Raw genomic sequence first — 16,790 nt, 5'->3', positions numbered from 1 at the left:
GAGTATATTGTCTTGTCACAAAACTGTCCCTTAGTGGGGCTCACAATCTAATCCCTACCATAGTATGTATGTATTGTCTAGTGTATGTATTGTAGTCTAGGAACAATTTTAGGGGGAAGCCAATTAACTTATCTGTATGCTTTTGGAATGTGGGAGGAAACTGGAGTACCCGGAGGAAACCGCAGCTAGTGCCCTGGCTGGGATTTGAACCAGAGACCCAGCCAGCCCTGCAAAGCAATAGAGCTACCCACTACACCACTGTCTGTGCTGCCCACTGAAAACTCTGTCCACAATGTCTCTTCTAAAGTCTGTAGCAACAGAAGAAACCATCGTGCTGATCAGCTTGTAGGAGTATTACTAATCATTTTGAACGGAGTAAACAGTTTATTAATAGTTTCATTCATATTTCATCCATGTTGGATTTAATCGTTTTCTTAAATGGCTCCATGTGATGAGTCTAAGTCGATTCTATATAGTACAGGTAAAACCAGCAGCCAGATGGTGTCCTTAGTATGTCCAGTGTTATTTTAATAGTCACAACCTGAGATAACAGCCACAGTTAATGCATTTTAAGCCATAAACAAAAACTGGCTTGAAAACCATTAACTGTTGAAGCTTTTACTTGGTGGTGATTCTTTTTACATCATTCGATAGACAGAGGATACAGCCTGGCTACTAGCTGTACCTATATTTTATTGAGTATGTTTTCTGATAGGAAAGAAGCTCTGCTGTGCACAGTGTAGCTGGTGGAGCGAGGCTATCACTCTTGTCTGGCATTAAAGATAAGTCACATAGCAACTCGTGTGAACTGGAGTTACTACAGAATTCATGGCTCATACAATTCCACCACAGGTATAAATTGCAGATGAGACGTTCATCAGAACCAGTTCTGATTCTGTAAGATTGAGGTCTGTGACTTAGCACAGAGGGGACATGGCCTCTGTTAAAGACTACAAGAATGACAAAAGCAGCTATTATTTTTTTTCATTAAAAAGCTCCTGTGTGGGCTGTATGCTGTAGGAGCACTAAGTCAGATAAGGGAAGTTAAGCATTGGCACAGGTGCAAAGCAAATTTGCAATACATTTGACATACTAGGGTCCTTTAGTCACACTATTTTTGGCAGTGTTATCAGTCACCACGTCCTTGTCATCATCAGCTGCCCAACCCTAACCAATCCCCTTATTTCAAATACCCTTTTTATGGCCAAACTACCCCCCCCCCCCAGCCCGCCCCATGCACATCTTAACCCCTTTTTAATGCCCAATCCTATTTTCCCCCAATGTTAACTCCTTTCTTATGCCTAACCTCATCTGGCTTACCTTTGATCTCTTCTAATCCTCTCAGGGCCACCTAAAGCTATTTTTGTCATCTAAAGGTGGCCATACACGTTTAGATTGTCACCCAATGTGGCAAACAGATCGATCTCTCTCTGATCTTCATCTGATCAGGGAGAGATTGAATCTTCCCATACACCGCACAGATTTTCAATGGATTTCACAGTAGAATCTATTAAAAATCTATTTAACTGCATAGTTATGGGCCCCAGTTGTACTGCAGCCCTCCCATTGTGTCTAATGTATTCAACATTTTTTGTCTGGTCTGAACATAATTTCAATGCATTTTTGAAGTGAACTGATCGAAATTACACTCTTTGAGGCTCATTGCACTTTACATTAACATTACAGTCCATGGCACCACCCAAATTACCAGGCACAGTGCCCAAATTACCTGCCTCGGATAAAGGCACTGACATAAGCTATGAAACGGCTAAGTGCCAGTGCCTAAACATTGCCATGTTGCAATGACCTGTGTAGTGTAATGAAGTAGATCCACTTATGGACTCACAGAACATGGCTGCCCCCTCTCGGACCAATGAAGTGTGATTTTCATGGTAGGTCTGCTTTTAATTTGTACCCTATTTAGACAATATTTCTTACATATATGCAGTAGAATAAATGTTATTTTTCTTCCCACATATCTGATTTAATCACCACTTTAAAGATAGCCCGCTGGCACATCGTGCATGAATACAGTCCCAAATGCAATACATAGATCCAAGTGTCTCAAAGTGTTTAATACATTAAATATTCTTCAGAGGCTATAAACAGCCTGCAGAGACCATAGTCTGTCTCTTCTCCTACATATCAAAATAAAGCCACATAAAATAGATACTAACAGAAAATGGAAATCTGTTCACAAGGCAGAAAATACTTTATTATCTCCGTAAATGCTTTTATTACCCATAGGTTGCTGTAATGACAAACTGAGCCTAATGCGATATGCACATTCATGGTCTATAGGAAATATGTCATTAATAAAAGCTTCTGTTTGAAGTGGTCACCAGTTTCCTGCATCCATGATATACTGTATACAGCATTTTAAATCTAGTATCCATTTGTAGAAGGAGATTCAAATAAATTACATTTTACAACTGAGTACAATACATACATTAACCTGTTAAAATCTCAGTGGTAAGGTTCAGTCTTTATAGTTGTAAATACTACCTGAAGGTGTCAGGAGAATGCCAGACATACGCCACTGGCTACTACCCTGTCTGCTCCAAACACTAGAGGTCACTGCTGGTACACCAGCTCTTTATTATACTGGTTGTGCTCTGCTTTTTTTCAGTGAAAGATAACAAGTAGAATTGAATAAGAAGTCTGCCATGCTAAATAAAAATATCTGTATAGTTTTAATTATTTTGTTATTATGTTTTTTAATAAAACAATATTTTAATTATGTAAATTAAAATACAATACACATAATAAATACTCATATATCACCACTTGAAAGCAGAAAATGAATTACTCTCTCCTAGGTAGATACCTAGGGCCTTGTGGATACCCAGGGACCTAGGTGTCATTTCCTCTAAGCCCCAGTGCACACCTTACCAATAGCAAAAATCTAAGTGGTAAGCATGTGCAACCAAAACTATCTCCTTGCTTAGAACTCCATTTGGATTTAATCTGTCTGTGCTGAAGGTAGTAAGCTTTAGGGATGATCAATGAGAAACAAATATTTCCAAGTTCATGCAGCTTTATGTAAATATTTATGCAAATATATGAGGCTTGAAAATCAATCAAGCCCCCCCCCCCCCCCCCCCCCAGGTTTAAATTCATTGGCCCATTTTCAAGTTGCATACATTTGCATAAAAATGTACATAAATCTGCATGAACTCAGAAAAATTTGCTTCTGACTGATCATCTCTAGTAAGCAAATACAGCATAACAAAATTCAGGTTAAATACTGATGACCTTCTGGTTAAATTTATAGGATAGAATTTGGAACATTTGAATACTCCCATCCCGAACACAACACTTCAGGACCATTTTAGTACTTACAAGGAGACGGGGTCAGAGGAAGTTCCCTACTTGCACTTCACGGCGCGTTTCATGTAAATCCGATAATTCCTCCTTCCAGCTGTGGAAGGCAGAAACATCAAAGTCATCAATTTTTGATTCATATTTGATATGCTGTATTTAAACACCAACACTCCATGTGCAAAAGCAGTTTAACGTCTATAAACATCTATAAACACCTAGGGTAATAGCTGCGTTTAGCAGCCAGTACAGGTCATTTGGGCACCTTTGGTAAAATAGGTGGCCAAATTTCCTGTAATTAACATAGGTGCCTTGCAATGGCAGGAGGTCTTAGGGTAAGGCATTGTTAGGGGTCCTTAGGTTTAGGCATAGGCTGGGAGATCGTGTGCATATGTATGCAGTATTTGTGTGTAATGTTTGTATATGCATGGAGCATATGTGTGTCATGTGGTTATAAGTTATGAAATATGTGTGTATGATGCGTGCCATGTATGGTGTGTGCATACGTATAAGGGTTGTTTTTTTTGGGTGGGGGGCATGGCATCAGCCCTGTGGTGACACGATGGAAGACGCCTCTGCATCTTAAAGACACACCTGGTTTAGAATTATTTTATTCTGGCTTTCCTCCTCTAAACCTAGGTGTGCCTTATGGGCTGGTGCGTCTTATGGAGCAAAAAATCTGATATATATATATATATATATATATATATATATATATATATATATTTATTTAATTCAAATACTACAAAGACAATATAGTAAATTTAAATATTGTTTTTTGGAAAACACATACTGTACTTATTTCAAATTTGATGCCTGTAACATGTACAACAGTATTAGATCACCTCTTTTTGTAACTCGTCCTTGTAAATGTTTAGGAACTGAGGAGGTTAATTGTTGTAGTTCTAAAAATGAAATAATCTCCTATCCACACCTGATAAAAGATATCTGTTGTTCAAAAGTTCATGGTTTCCTTTGTCGTGTGCAATAGGGTGATAGGTCTAGACTGCTTGCAGGCTATTTTAGTACTGAGATTGTTACTACAGAGCCATGCTTTTCTTATGTGTGCACAATGCATTTTCGTTTTGTCTCATTAAAAAGATGTCTGAATGACAGTATCTGTTGGTAAAAAAAATCCTGAATTTATCATGCAGCATTAATTGTGACTTTCAAGAAACACCGGCTCTCCAGTTTCCCATTTCATCAGAAATACTTGCCTTTAAACTCTGCATAGATAACAAACTGGATGGAACCTGGGACACCAATTTTCTACTGTCTGGGATACGTTATTGGTCTGTCCTTGGTCCCCTATTCTTATCCTTCTATAGGCTCAGGTAGAGAAAATTAATAAATTCATTTGGATTGCAAATCCATTTTTGTGCATTTTCTACACAATGCTATCGCTCAGCTCCAGACTATTCTACCCAGTCATCACTTCCTACTGCCTTTAGCTTTGTACACACATACAAGGACTGTTGCCCACAGGGATTGAGACTCAATTCCTTTTGTACACACATACAAGGACTGTTACCCACAGGGATTGCGACTCAATTCCTTGGGCAATAGTTCAAGTTCAATAGTTCAAGTACTTAACAGGCTGCAGGCTAGTTACATGTTCTTTTGCAGGGGGGGGGGGGGGGGGGGGCACCCGGAGGTGGAACAATGACAGCATGGTGTACAATAGAGTGGCACAGAACAGAAGGGGTGTGGAGAAGAATGATGGGCATGGTAGGTGGTTGGATAAGATAATTCAGCAGCCAGGATCTCTCACAAAGGCAGAAGGGCTGACACCCACATGCTAAATTCTCATCCCTGTATTTACTATTTACCTGCATCTGTGTTTTACTTCAGCTAACATCTGGAAATATGCCTGAAGGGGACTAGAACCTAGAAAGCTTGCATAATTTAACTTAATCAGTTAGCCATTAAAAGGTACTACTTTTACAAAACTTTTCTTTTCTACCTACATAGATCCTCATCAGAAATGTTGTTTGCATATGCACCCTTTCTGATCTGTCTTTTATGATGTTGAGTTTCCTGAAACTTAACAGGAGTAAAACAGAACTGATTATTTTCCATTGTCTTAATCCAATTCTCCGCCTGGGGTAAAATCAAGTATTGATAACACCATTCTAGCCTCAGTAAATAAAGTATGCTGTTTGGGATAACACTTGGCACTGCTCACTCATTTATTCCAAACATTAACAGGCCTTATACTGGATCCCTCATAAGCTTCTCCCCATTTGGAACTATGTTCCAAAACACATTTGTCACTCTCATTTCCTTCCAATTTCTAGAGACATTGGCCACTATTCACTAAGATCATGCTGGTGATATTAAGACAAGTCAAAAATAATCACCACACATCAATCAGTATGTTATGTGTTAATTTAATACGTTTACTTTATTAATATGTAGTGATAAGTTTTCACATTGTGAGAGTTATTTTATCACTCTAGTCTTTAATTTATCACCTCTGTACTTATTATCTCTCACATGGGATAGATAAGCAGGAGAGAAGCACACGCAGGCAGGAAGTAGCTCAACCCCCTCCTGCTTCATTTTTGGTTAGGAAGATTACAGATAGCCTGTAGCTGGATCCTGTGTATGGCAGCCAAGGAAGGAGAGAGAGAGAGAGAGAGAGAGAGAGGGAGAGGGAGAGAGAGAGAGAGAGAGAGGGAGAGGGAGAGAGGGAGAGAGAGAGAGAGGGAGAGAGGGAGAGGGAGAGAGAGAGAGAGAAAGAGAGAGAGAGAGAGAGAGAGAGAGAGGGGCTGTGTCTATGTGTGTTTTTGTCTCTGTGTGGCTGTGCGTATTTGTGTGGCTGTGCGTGTTTGTGTGGCTGTGTGTGTCTGTGGCTAGTGGCTACACGCTTATGTACCTGCTCTGTATTTCTCTCCATATAGAGTCCCTTTTTGTATATAATACTAAAAAATTATGCGAACAGCTCAGAATCCTCCACTTTACATTGCAGTAACACTACTTAATGGCAGCTCAGGCCATGTGATGATTCCTCACACACTTTAGCATTCACTCTGTGAATAAACAACCTGTCTTTAAGTTTATGATTCAGCCATTCATTTAAGTATTCAATTGTTAATTTTAGAATTCACTCCATAACTGAAGGACAGAATCCTTATTTTAAGGATTGCATGCGGTAAACTGCCTAGTGAATACTAATGATATATCACCATGGTAATTACAGTTAAAGCCCAGAAATGTGTTATTAAAGACAGGAGATAAGCTTAGTGAATTATTTGTCACTGTGACTTCTTTGCTGTCTATCACCTCTACATTATATACCTATGTTTGTTTTCTACTTTGCACAGTGCCACAGAATATAATGGCCCTATTTACCGGTAAATCAATAATCGTAACATCTATTTCCCTGTGTTCCACAGAGAAATGTATTCCTCCCCATCTTTACCTTTGTGAGGCTCAGCTTTTCCAGGATGCCTGTTTTATGCCCAATCATGCTCTCTATTAACCACTCTCTCTCTCTTTTTTATTTAGCAATACACAACCTACCACAACATTTTTAAAATGTTGCTGGCAACAAATTCAAAATGAGCATAACACAGTAAAAAATCTTAATTTCAACATTGTATTTGTTATCTTTTTACTATTTTCAATTAAATACAGAGTTTAATTTGCAAATCATTACACTCTGTTTTAATTTCTATTTTACAGAACACTGTTAGTTTTTTGGGAAATGGGGTTGTTTATTTCTATATATTTTGACTTTAACTTTCTCATAGTAAAATAAAAATCACTATGAATACTGCTAAACGTGCTTCATTTACAGTGGTGGTGGTGAACAGCCAGTCACTGCATTCATCTCTAAGGGCCGGTTCAAACTCCACACTTTACCCGTGATCGCGTTCGGCTCCACGATCGCTATTTGGGGGCAAAATCTCACGATTCAGAGCGATTTGCACTTGTGATCCTTATTTCATAGAATGATAATCACTGCGCAATCACCCCTGAAACGTTGCATTCAGCGCGTTTGCGATTGATCGAAATCGCAAACGTTGTTGTGTGAATGTATCCATAGGGATACATTAGTAGCAGCATTTTGCTGATTACCGGTGATCAGCAAAGCCTGAAAAATCGCCCAGTGTGAACTAGACCTAAATGCTTTACATGTATTAGTTTGTTTGTTTATGGGCAACCCCCAGTACAAGCAGGTGAGGAACTTGAGCTATTGGTACTCAGATGCCTTACAATCTTCATAGGTCAATGGTCAATGGTTGAACTCCAGAAAAAAAGGATAATAGACTAAGAAGAGGCACCCAATAATATATATACTATATATACAGTATATATATATATATATAGTAACAAGCGCTGGATTTAATCAACAGTGTTATTTCGACTAGGTAACAACACATTTCATGAGCCACACTAATAACCTCAGGTAATACAAAGTGCATCTAATATCAAATAAAATAACAGCAATGACTTAAAACAAACAACCTCAGGTTATGTCATGCAGAGGTGTTATAATTGCTTTGGGAATGCCTTGTATGCACCATTTGGAAGTTCATAATGACCCCTGAGAAACGGGGCCTTTTGCCATGAAACGCAACAGAATGTTTTTGGATGAACTAACTTCTTGGATTGATTATTGGATTATTAGCAAGATAGTCTGGCTTTACAACTTGCTCTATTGTTATGTATTTTACAAAGAGGCTTTCCTACATGTGTAAATGCCTAAAATCACATATAGTTTCTAGATTTTTTTTAAAAAAGGCCTTCAGTATGGCTGCCATGGTTACCTGTCTGAAAAAATGTCCAACCGTGACACTGTACTTTTTTTTTTTTTTTTTGACTGACTGTCTGATATCGCAGATAGTAAACTCACAGTTAGGTTAAGTGACAAAGGAGTGTTGGTGTAACACTGTACGAGTCACTCAATGACACAAATGTCCAACCATGGCACAACAGTAAACTCACAGTAAGGTGAATTAACATGGGTGACGCTGTGTGAGGGTCAGTGACAATCAATCACTCAATCAATGAATTATGCACAGTGACGGGGCTAGAACCACACTAACCACACTACACTGTATACAGGTGTTGAAATGCTACAACATACACCACACCACAATGCAAAAAAAAAAAAAATCAATGCAGCAGTCCTCAAACCGACTATTGGGGGTTGCTAGATGGTGGACTACAAGAAGCAGAGGACCTAGGAAGCAGCTACATTGCACAATATCACAAATGGAGCCTATGTGGCCAGGATGGAAGAGTTCTCAGAAGGACTATTGGGGCTCCTTAGCCGGTGGACTACAAGAAGCAGAGCACCTAGCAAGAAACTATACAGCACAAAATCACAATACAGCCTATCTAACACTGTCCCTGTATAGGCCGCAGCTCCGCTCGCAAGACAGACTTAAAATGGACACCAGGATCATGCATTTTATTGAGGGGGGGGGGGGGGAGGAGTAGCGCGGGTGGTGATCAGGTTGCATTGACTGTCCTATCCCACCTTAGTTCAGGGTGAAGGGTCAAAAGATGGCCCCAACGGGATCAATGGGAAAGTATAGGGTGGGCACGAATGGCCTGTACTATTCGCATCCATGGTGAATGGGAAAATGGCAGAAGGTTGCCGGGGACTGTTCTCCTGGCAAACTGGTCTATCATCACTAATTAGATCATGCCATTGTTAGGATTTAGATGGTGAGCATCTCTAAGGGAAACCAAAGTCTAGTTATGCTCAGGGTATTGTGAAACCAGGCTGGCCCTGACTTTATCATATGGAAAATGGAAACTAGAGCCCTTATTTCCTAAGGTTGAAGAGCATGTGTCATCCAGAAAACTGGATTAGGGTCTTTTAAAAAACTCTATTATTAGGTCACTGAAGTTTTCACCTCTATCCTTTTTAATATTAGATCATAGTGAGGATTGCTAAAATGTGAGTAAAATAACAATGATGCAATTGTAGCTATATGCAGCACCCGCATTGCATGATTTTTTAATATAGTCAGCAATTAATTACAATTAGTTCACAATGTACAAGTTTGTACCACTGGTCTAACTATTTGATTCCCTACATCCTAATGATTACAAATGGTGTCAACTTTTATGGGGATGTTTATCTATTATTTTTTACAATAGTGATGTGTATTGAATTATTTTGAATAGAATAAAGTATTGTTATGATTTTTAATACATGGAGTGGTGCTGTGTATTAGGGCATTCTTTCTTTCTCTCTTGGTACATTTAAGACTCCATTGCTCTAGCCCACTCTAGATAACAGACTGGATGTGGACATTTTTGTACAAATAGTTCTCACTGCATGTGTATGCATGTCATTGCACTTGTCTAGCTGCAACTTGATTCAAACATTAGCATTCTTTACTAGAATCTGATATGACACACAGGGGAAATCTAAACCTTTGCGACTAATAGCATAAAAAAAAACTGTCCCATGTTACTGAATAACGCAGGGATGCTACACTGCCTCTGTAACCTTAGTTAAGTACTGAAAGGTCACACTAATCCGTGATGTACAAATGCACGTTGTATGAGGCATGGAAGGTGTGTAAGTTTGGAGTGTTCTGGTGCTGGGGTCACATCATCTTTACATTTCAGTACTGGATACTCTGAATTTAAAGACCATGCACTCATCCACAGGTTTCTTTAGACTGGCACATGAGCCAATATTCACTCCTGATTGATGAAAGATGAAAGATCCAATCAGAGTGAAAGGATTATCTGTCAATCAGAAGTCAATTCTACTGCATACAGAAACAACTAAGGCTCCTGCACACTGCAAATACGTTTTCTGATTCTGATTCCGATTCCAATTCCGTTTCCGATTCCGATTTTCAATTCCGATTTTCCCTGAATACATTCAACAGAAAAACGGATCAAAAAACGCAGCATGCAGTAAAGATTAAAAATCTGAATCGGAATCGGCGGTAAAAACCGATTAAAAAGCTGAATTGGAATCGGAAATGCATGCAGTGTGTAAGAGGCCTAATACAGTAAATATTTGCTTTCTCAATTGTTTACTGATTAGATGTTCCAGTAATTATTCATTAGTACTGTACAGCAGGGGTCCCCAACCTTTTTAAGCCCGGGGCCCACTATCCCGACCAAACCGTTCTCTGGGGCCCCCCGGGGGGAGGGGGGGTGTGGTTAGTGGCGGCGGCAGCCCCCCCTCTTTTCCCTGATTTTGAGTGTAGTATATAGGTAAGTAGGTATCTAGGTATAGTTGCCCCCAGTATAGGTAGCTACCACAGTTGCCCCTGTATAAGGACTATAGTTGCCTCAGTATAGTTAGTTAGGTAGTATAGTTACCCCAATATAGTTAGTATAGTTACCCCAGTATAGTTAGTACAGTTACCCCAGTATAGCAAGTACAGTTACCACACTATAGCTAGTACAGTTACCACAGTATAGCAAGTACAGTTACCACAGTATAGCTAGTACAGTTACCACAGTATAGCTAGTACAGTTACCACAGTATAGCTAGTACAGTTACCACAGTATAGCAAGAACAGTTAGCCCAGTATAGCAAGTACAGTTAGCCCAGTATAGCAAGTATAGTTAGCCCAGTATAGCAAGTACAGTTAGCCCAGTATACCTAGTACAGTTAGCTCAGTGTAGCCAGTACAGTTAGCCCAGTAGTTACCCCAGTATAACTGCCCCAGTGTAGCTAGCAGAGGTGCCCTCTCCCCCCACGGCCGCCACTCCTGTTACCTTATGAGCGGGCGGCCGCTTCCTTCCTCATATTCCTCCAGCCGCGGCTCTCCTCTTCGCAGCATGTCGTATTACAGCAGTGCTTCCTGCGCGGCTGCTGTAAGGAGGGAAGGAGGTGGGGTAGCGGCTTCCTGTAGCGGCGATACGCATCACCGTTACTATGGGAACCGCTGTCCCTTGGCTCCTTACAGCAGCCGTGCAGGAAGCGCTGCTGTAATACGACATGCTGCGAAGAGGAGAGCCGCGGCTGGCGGAATATAAGGTAGGAAGCGGCCGCCCGCTCATAAGGTAACAGGAGCGGCGGCCGCAGGGGGAGAGGGTGAAGCCGCGGCCCCCCAGAAATCTGCCCAAGGACCCCCAGGGGGCCACGGCCCCCAGGTTGGGGACCCATGCTGTACAGTACATGTTACACCATGTACGTGTGCAGTCAACTGCTTGATTTATATAACAACCTGCAGGAATGCTATATAGTAGTTATGGTTGTTTGACCAATTGATCAATGGCTGGGAGATTGATTGTAGTGATTAATTGCCAAAAAGGTTGTCCACAGGTTAGCTAGTGCATATGAAGTCTATGTGATATGAAATCCCTGTTGCAAGGCTTGTGCTGGTGATAGATTAACAATCAATCAATATGATCGCACTGTCCATTGTTGCCTTGTACCGAAAATAATAAACATAATATTGTGTCTGGTTACAGGAACTGGTTAACTGTAAAAAATACACATAAGTGTTCACACATTTCATGTATATTCTTGGAACAGTTATTTAAGTTCTTTATCCTGCATATAAATAGACGGTAACAGATTTACACTGTAAGCTTGATAATACTTCTTGAGGTGCTGTAGGAAGGATAGCAAGAAAAGCTGGTTATTTATCACTTCTATTATTCTATACATGACATCACCCATCCATTATCATGAGAATTTTGAACACAGCTATTAATATTTTTACAGCTGGTGAACATGTGTGATTTCTTGATCACCCTCTTATTCATGTGTGCTTACATGCCTTTGATAATTAACAGTGTATAAACTAATTATGCAAAAAATCTATTTCATTTAATCACTAATGAAATTCGAAGGGCTCATTCACACTACACATTGCAGGCATGAACACAATTTCATACACACATTTCTCTCACACACGGCATGTGCGGACATTAGTGGTTGCAACACAATATGGCCCAACGGAAAATTGTGTGTGGTAAAATGTTCCCGGATGCGTTATATTCCAACTCACAGGAATGCTCTCTGTATTATGAAGGTAACAAAGGACTTTCATGTTACCAATGTGTGTTGCCTCAAAGCTAACAGTGTGAATGAGCCCTAAAAGCCCCACTGCAGACCTAGACCTGGGTAGTGTTGGTGTTTGAATTTGGGATCCTGCATTTGGAATGGAAACCTGAATTATGTGGGACACTGCAATTCAGCACCCAAACTAGTGGACAGGGTCATGGGGTAGCGGTACACTTATAAGCTGGAAGGAGGAAGCTTAAAGTGGCATTGTCACCATAAAAATCTAATTTCAACAGCAATTGGTCTGAGTGTATTAAGTGATAAAGATGCTTATCCTGCATTCAAAACTTTCAAAACTTTATCTGCTGTTATGGTTTGGAAGTATCACATACCTTAGGAGCACTGGCCCTGTAATAGCCATTGCCAAACAGTTGCATGCTTGGGGTTCTTTTTATCTATAATATATTCCTCCTTTTCTGTTATGGCGTGACTGATAGGTACCTAGTAGCGTTGGTGGTTCGTTGACCCTTCCACTAGGGAGCAAGGTTTTACCCAGATGCGGAGTCTAGGTGACCACGGGCCTTCACCAAAAAACAACGCGAGGGGATCGCTTCTGGTCTTAGCTGCCTAGTGCCCTACCAGGTCGCAAACTGGGATCACCTTCTAGTGGTCGAGAGAACGGATCCACAATGTGGAGAAGATTAGTTGGTCAGAGTTCAATCTGGGTGAGGAGGCAGGCGGCAAGCAGAATGGTCAAGATACAATCCGAGGTCAGGGGCAGGCGGCAGGCAGAATGGTCCAGATACAATCCGAGGTCAGGGCAGGTGGCAGGCAGGCAGAATTGTCAAGGTCCAATCCGAGGTCAGGGGCAGGCGGCAGGCAGGCAGAGTTGTCAAGGTCAGGGACAGGCGGCAGGCAGCAGGCAGAGTAGTCCAGAATACAGTCCAAGAAACAGGGCAGGCAGCAGACAGATGCGGGATCCAGTAAACAGGCCGAGTCAGAGCGAGGGGCAGGAGATCGAGAATAGTCAGGCGAACCGGGTCAATATCAGGCAGGACAAATCAGAGGCAGGTTTGGTCAGAGGCACCAACAGGATCGGGCGAACCCACTAAGTGTCAGAACGAACAGCACCGAGCTATGGCTGGGGGAGGCATTTTATACCTAATTTTGGCGCCAAGTTTACCGCGCATGCGTATGCGCATGCGTACTTGCGTATCCCCGCTCTCGTGCATGCGTACATGTCTACGTGTCCGCCCGCATCGAACCTCGCGCCTGCGCGTGCAAGGTCCTGTGCCGTCACGCACAAACGTGCGCCCACCTCCTGCCATAGTCAACAAACCACGGCCGGCGGTGCGCGCGCGCATGGAGAGAACGGGACGCCAGGACAGCGCGGACAGGTGAGTACAACATTTTCCCTTTATTTCCATGCCTAGCTGCCTAGCTGAAACATGATCCTCTGCTCACTTGTGTTTACAAGCAGGAGAAAAAAAAAGTTAAGGGAAGAAATTACATCAGTATTTAGCCTCAAACTGTGGGCAAAAGACACGGTTCCCACCAGGAACAGAATTCTCTTCATTTACTATATAACATTCAATGAAATCAAAACATGGACAGTACAATACATGTGTTATGTAAGTTGATCAAGTATTTATCTACTTATATATGTGTTTTTCCCCTGGCATAGTATTGCTAATCCACCTGCTTTAAAGAGGAACTCCAGTGAAAATAATGTAGTAAAAAAAAGTGCTTCATTTTTTACCATAATTATGTATAAATGATTTAGTCAGTGTTTGCTCATTGTAAAATCTTTCCTCTCCCCGATTTACATTCTGACATTTATTACATGGTGACATTTTTACTGTGGGCAGGTTATGTAGCTGCTGGTAGCTGTTTTGGCTGTTAGAGACAGCTGTAAACAGCTAATTCCTGTCTGTGAACATTGTTACATTGTGGCAGTTTGCCCAGAGTACCGCGGTACTCAGAGCTTCTTGTGGGAGGGGTTTCAGCACAAAATCAGTCATACAGCGCCCCCTGATGGTCTGTTTGTGAAAAGCATTATATTTCTCATGTAAAAGGGGGTATCAGCTACTAATTGGGATAAAGTTCAATTCTAGGTTGGAGTTTCTCTTTAAGAGTCACATGAAGCGTGCCGTGAGTGACCTCCCTGTGACCCTGTCTGCTAGTGTGGGTACTGCAGTGCGGTGTTCGGCATAATTCGGGTTTCTAAATGCTGGGTCCCCAATTAGAATATCCACACTAGATCACAGGGGATCACAGGGGTCAGGGGGCTATTGTTACCCCCTGTTTTAGGGGAAGTTGAGGGACTGGGCTGACTACCAGGGTACAAGTTCAATGATGATTCATGAGAGCCCCTACCTGACAAGGGAAAGTATCACTATGAGCCATCAGTAAAGTAAGTGTGTGTGTGTGTGTTTGTATGTGGGTGCGTGTGCTCACGCAAGCTGACCTGCAATAAGAACTCCAAATGGTTGATGGGAGGTCCTACTGATTACCTCAGTGGAAAGATTTATGTATGTTTTATTTATTTAGTATTTATATAGAGCAGACATCTTCCGCTACACTGTACACAGGAGACCCCATTCTTGAATTGAAAGAGCTGTTGGGAGTATCAATGGGTCCTGAGACGAGGTAAGCTGCTATAAATATGCTTCTGGGACCGTTGCAACTTGTTCATCCAGTATTCTACTTAGTTAAGACTGTTCATTTACAGAGACATGTATTTCACTGGCTTTGCTGAGAATGATGTGGATTGCAGAGATTTGTATACTCACATAGGTAGAGAAAAAGCAGGTGCTTGTATCACTGTGATACTGGGACTTGTTCATCTACTGTGTTGATAAGAGTGTAGATTGTGCAGGCATGTAAATAGGCTACTTTGACTTTTGGAACTTGTATTTAATTCTCAGAGTTGCTGGAACTTGTTTAACACACAGGAGAAACTCACTTCCCAAACAGTTCTCTGCTGCTTATATAGAGCCTGCAGGCTGCTTGTAAGCCAATCAAGAAGTGCACATACACATGACACCTAGTCTGCAGTGATTGATTCAAACAGAAGCTGTTAAAGCTGTTTTTAAATTTTAATGTAGATTCCCATGCAGTTTAGTTAGGAGGGGGGCAGATGAGAGGGTATATCCTGCACGCTGGTGCCCCCTGCTGGCCATATAGCCATTGTCTATATGCAACTGAAACCCTCTCCTATGACTAGCTGAGTAGCTCAGCTTCTGTTTGAATCAATCACTGCAGACTAGGTGTCATGTGTATGTGCACTTCTTGATTGGCTTACAAGCAGCCTGCAGGCTCTATATAAGCAGCAGAGAACTGTTTGGGAAGTGAGTTTCTCCTGTGTGTTTGGTAAGTTTCAGAGCAGTTGGGGACAAGCTCCTGGGTGTGGCAGATCCAGGGCTTGGCTGCGCTCACATATGGTGTTGCATGCTGGTTCTGGGGCCCCGGGCAGTGAGAGTTCCTGGGGCCCCAGGCTGGCTTGTGCACCATTATTGTTTTTAAATTTTGCTGGAACTTGTTGTCCATTGGTTGTTGGAATAAGTGGTAACCAGTATATTGTGTAAACATTATTAAGATAGTTTAGTGTGTATTGAGTGCCTAATACAGGGCTTTTCAACCTTTTCACTAATTGTACCACTTTTATTGCCTGAATATGTTCAAGTACCACCAGTGTGCCTGCACAGTAGATTGGATGCGATCGGGCTTGGCTGTTTCTGCTGGAACCTGAATGGAGAGCAGCTACTGAGCAAGCGCACACCGATGAGGAGAACTATGCGGCTCCCAGCGCTGGATCCCATCTACTGAGGAGGAAGGGGGAAACCTCTTTAGGATACAAAGGCCTCCCCTTCCCTGAGGTAAGTACCCCCGGGGCACTTTTTTCTAACAGGTACACTTGAAGAAAAAGAGGCATTTGGGAGGGGAAAAGTAGGAGGCATGGGTGGGGGAAAAGACTACAATTAGATTGCTAGCCTACATATTGTCAGTATTGGCAATCTAGAGGTAGATTGCCAATATAGATATCCGTAGGGCCCTTGAACACTTAATCAGTTGCTCTCAGTTATAACTGAAAGAAAACGGATTTTCAAAGTAGTGCCCATGTTTTCCTATGGCACCTGTCACACCTAACGCGTTTTAACTGAAAGCTTTTTCCCAATGCACTGGTATGGGAAAAACGCATACTAACGCGTACCAACTGATTAAGTGTAAACAAGTGTGAAGTGTAAACAAGTTCCTCTCTCCCCCCCACCTGCTTAATTATAGGTAGCCAGGTCCCACCACCAGAGAGCTGAGAGCTGGGCAGTGACTCACCACAAAGTTTGGCTTCCCCCCCTTGCTCATTTCCTGCTGTGCTGCCCTGCGATATAGTTCACACCTCAGATCATCGGTAAGCCAGCCACAGTGAAGAGACAGCTAGGCAAACGGTGCGCGGTGACGGCGTGTATACTTCAAATACAGGAAGTGAGCAGTGATGTCATTTCTGTATCTGCGCCATCACTGT

General features: G+C 41.8%; 1 protein-coding gene across 4 annotated transcripts in view; it reads right to left on the bottom strand.

Annotated features, from left to right (window-relative positions):
- The window catches only part of LOC137518602 (poly(rC)-binding protein 3-like), a 1,088,021-nt gene that overhangs the window by 507,989 nt on the left and 563,242 nt on the right, over positions 1–16,790 (bottom strand). For 3 of the 4 annotated variants that reach the window (XM_068236676.1, XM_068236679.1, XM_068236678.1), the window contains one exon: positions 3,343–3,421. The exons of the other annotated variant lie outside the window; for it this stretch is intronic. The gene's annotated coding sequence lies outside the window, so the exon portion shown is untranslated. The remainder of the gene's footprint in view (positions 1–3,342; positions 3,422–16,790) is intronic. 4 annotated transcript variants of the gene reach the window in all.

This window comes from Hyperolius riggenbachi, chromosome 5 (assembly GCF_040937935.1).
Source record: "Hyperolius riggenbachi isolate aHypRig1 chromosome 5, aHypRig1.pri, whole genome shotgun sequence".
Taxonomy (NCBI): Eukaryota; Metazoa; Chordata; class Amphibia; order Anura; family Hyperoliidae; genus Hyperolius; species Hyperolius riggenbachi.
Note: the sequence above shows the minus strand (reverse complement) of the source record. Positions and strands in the feature narration are given on the sequence as shown.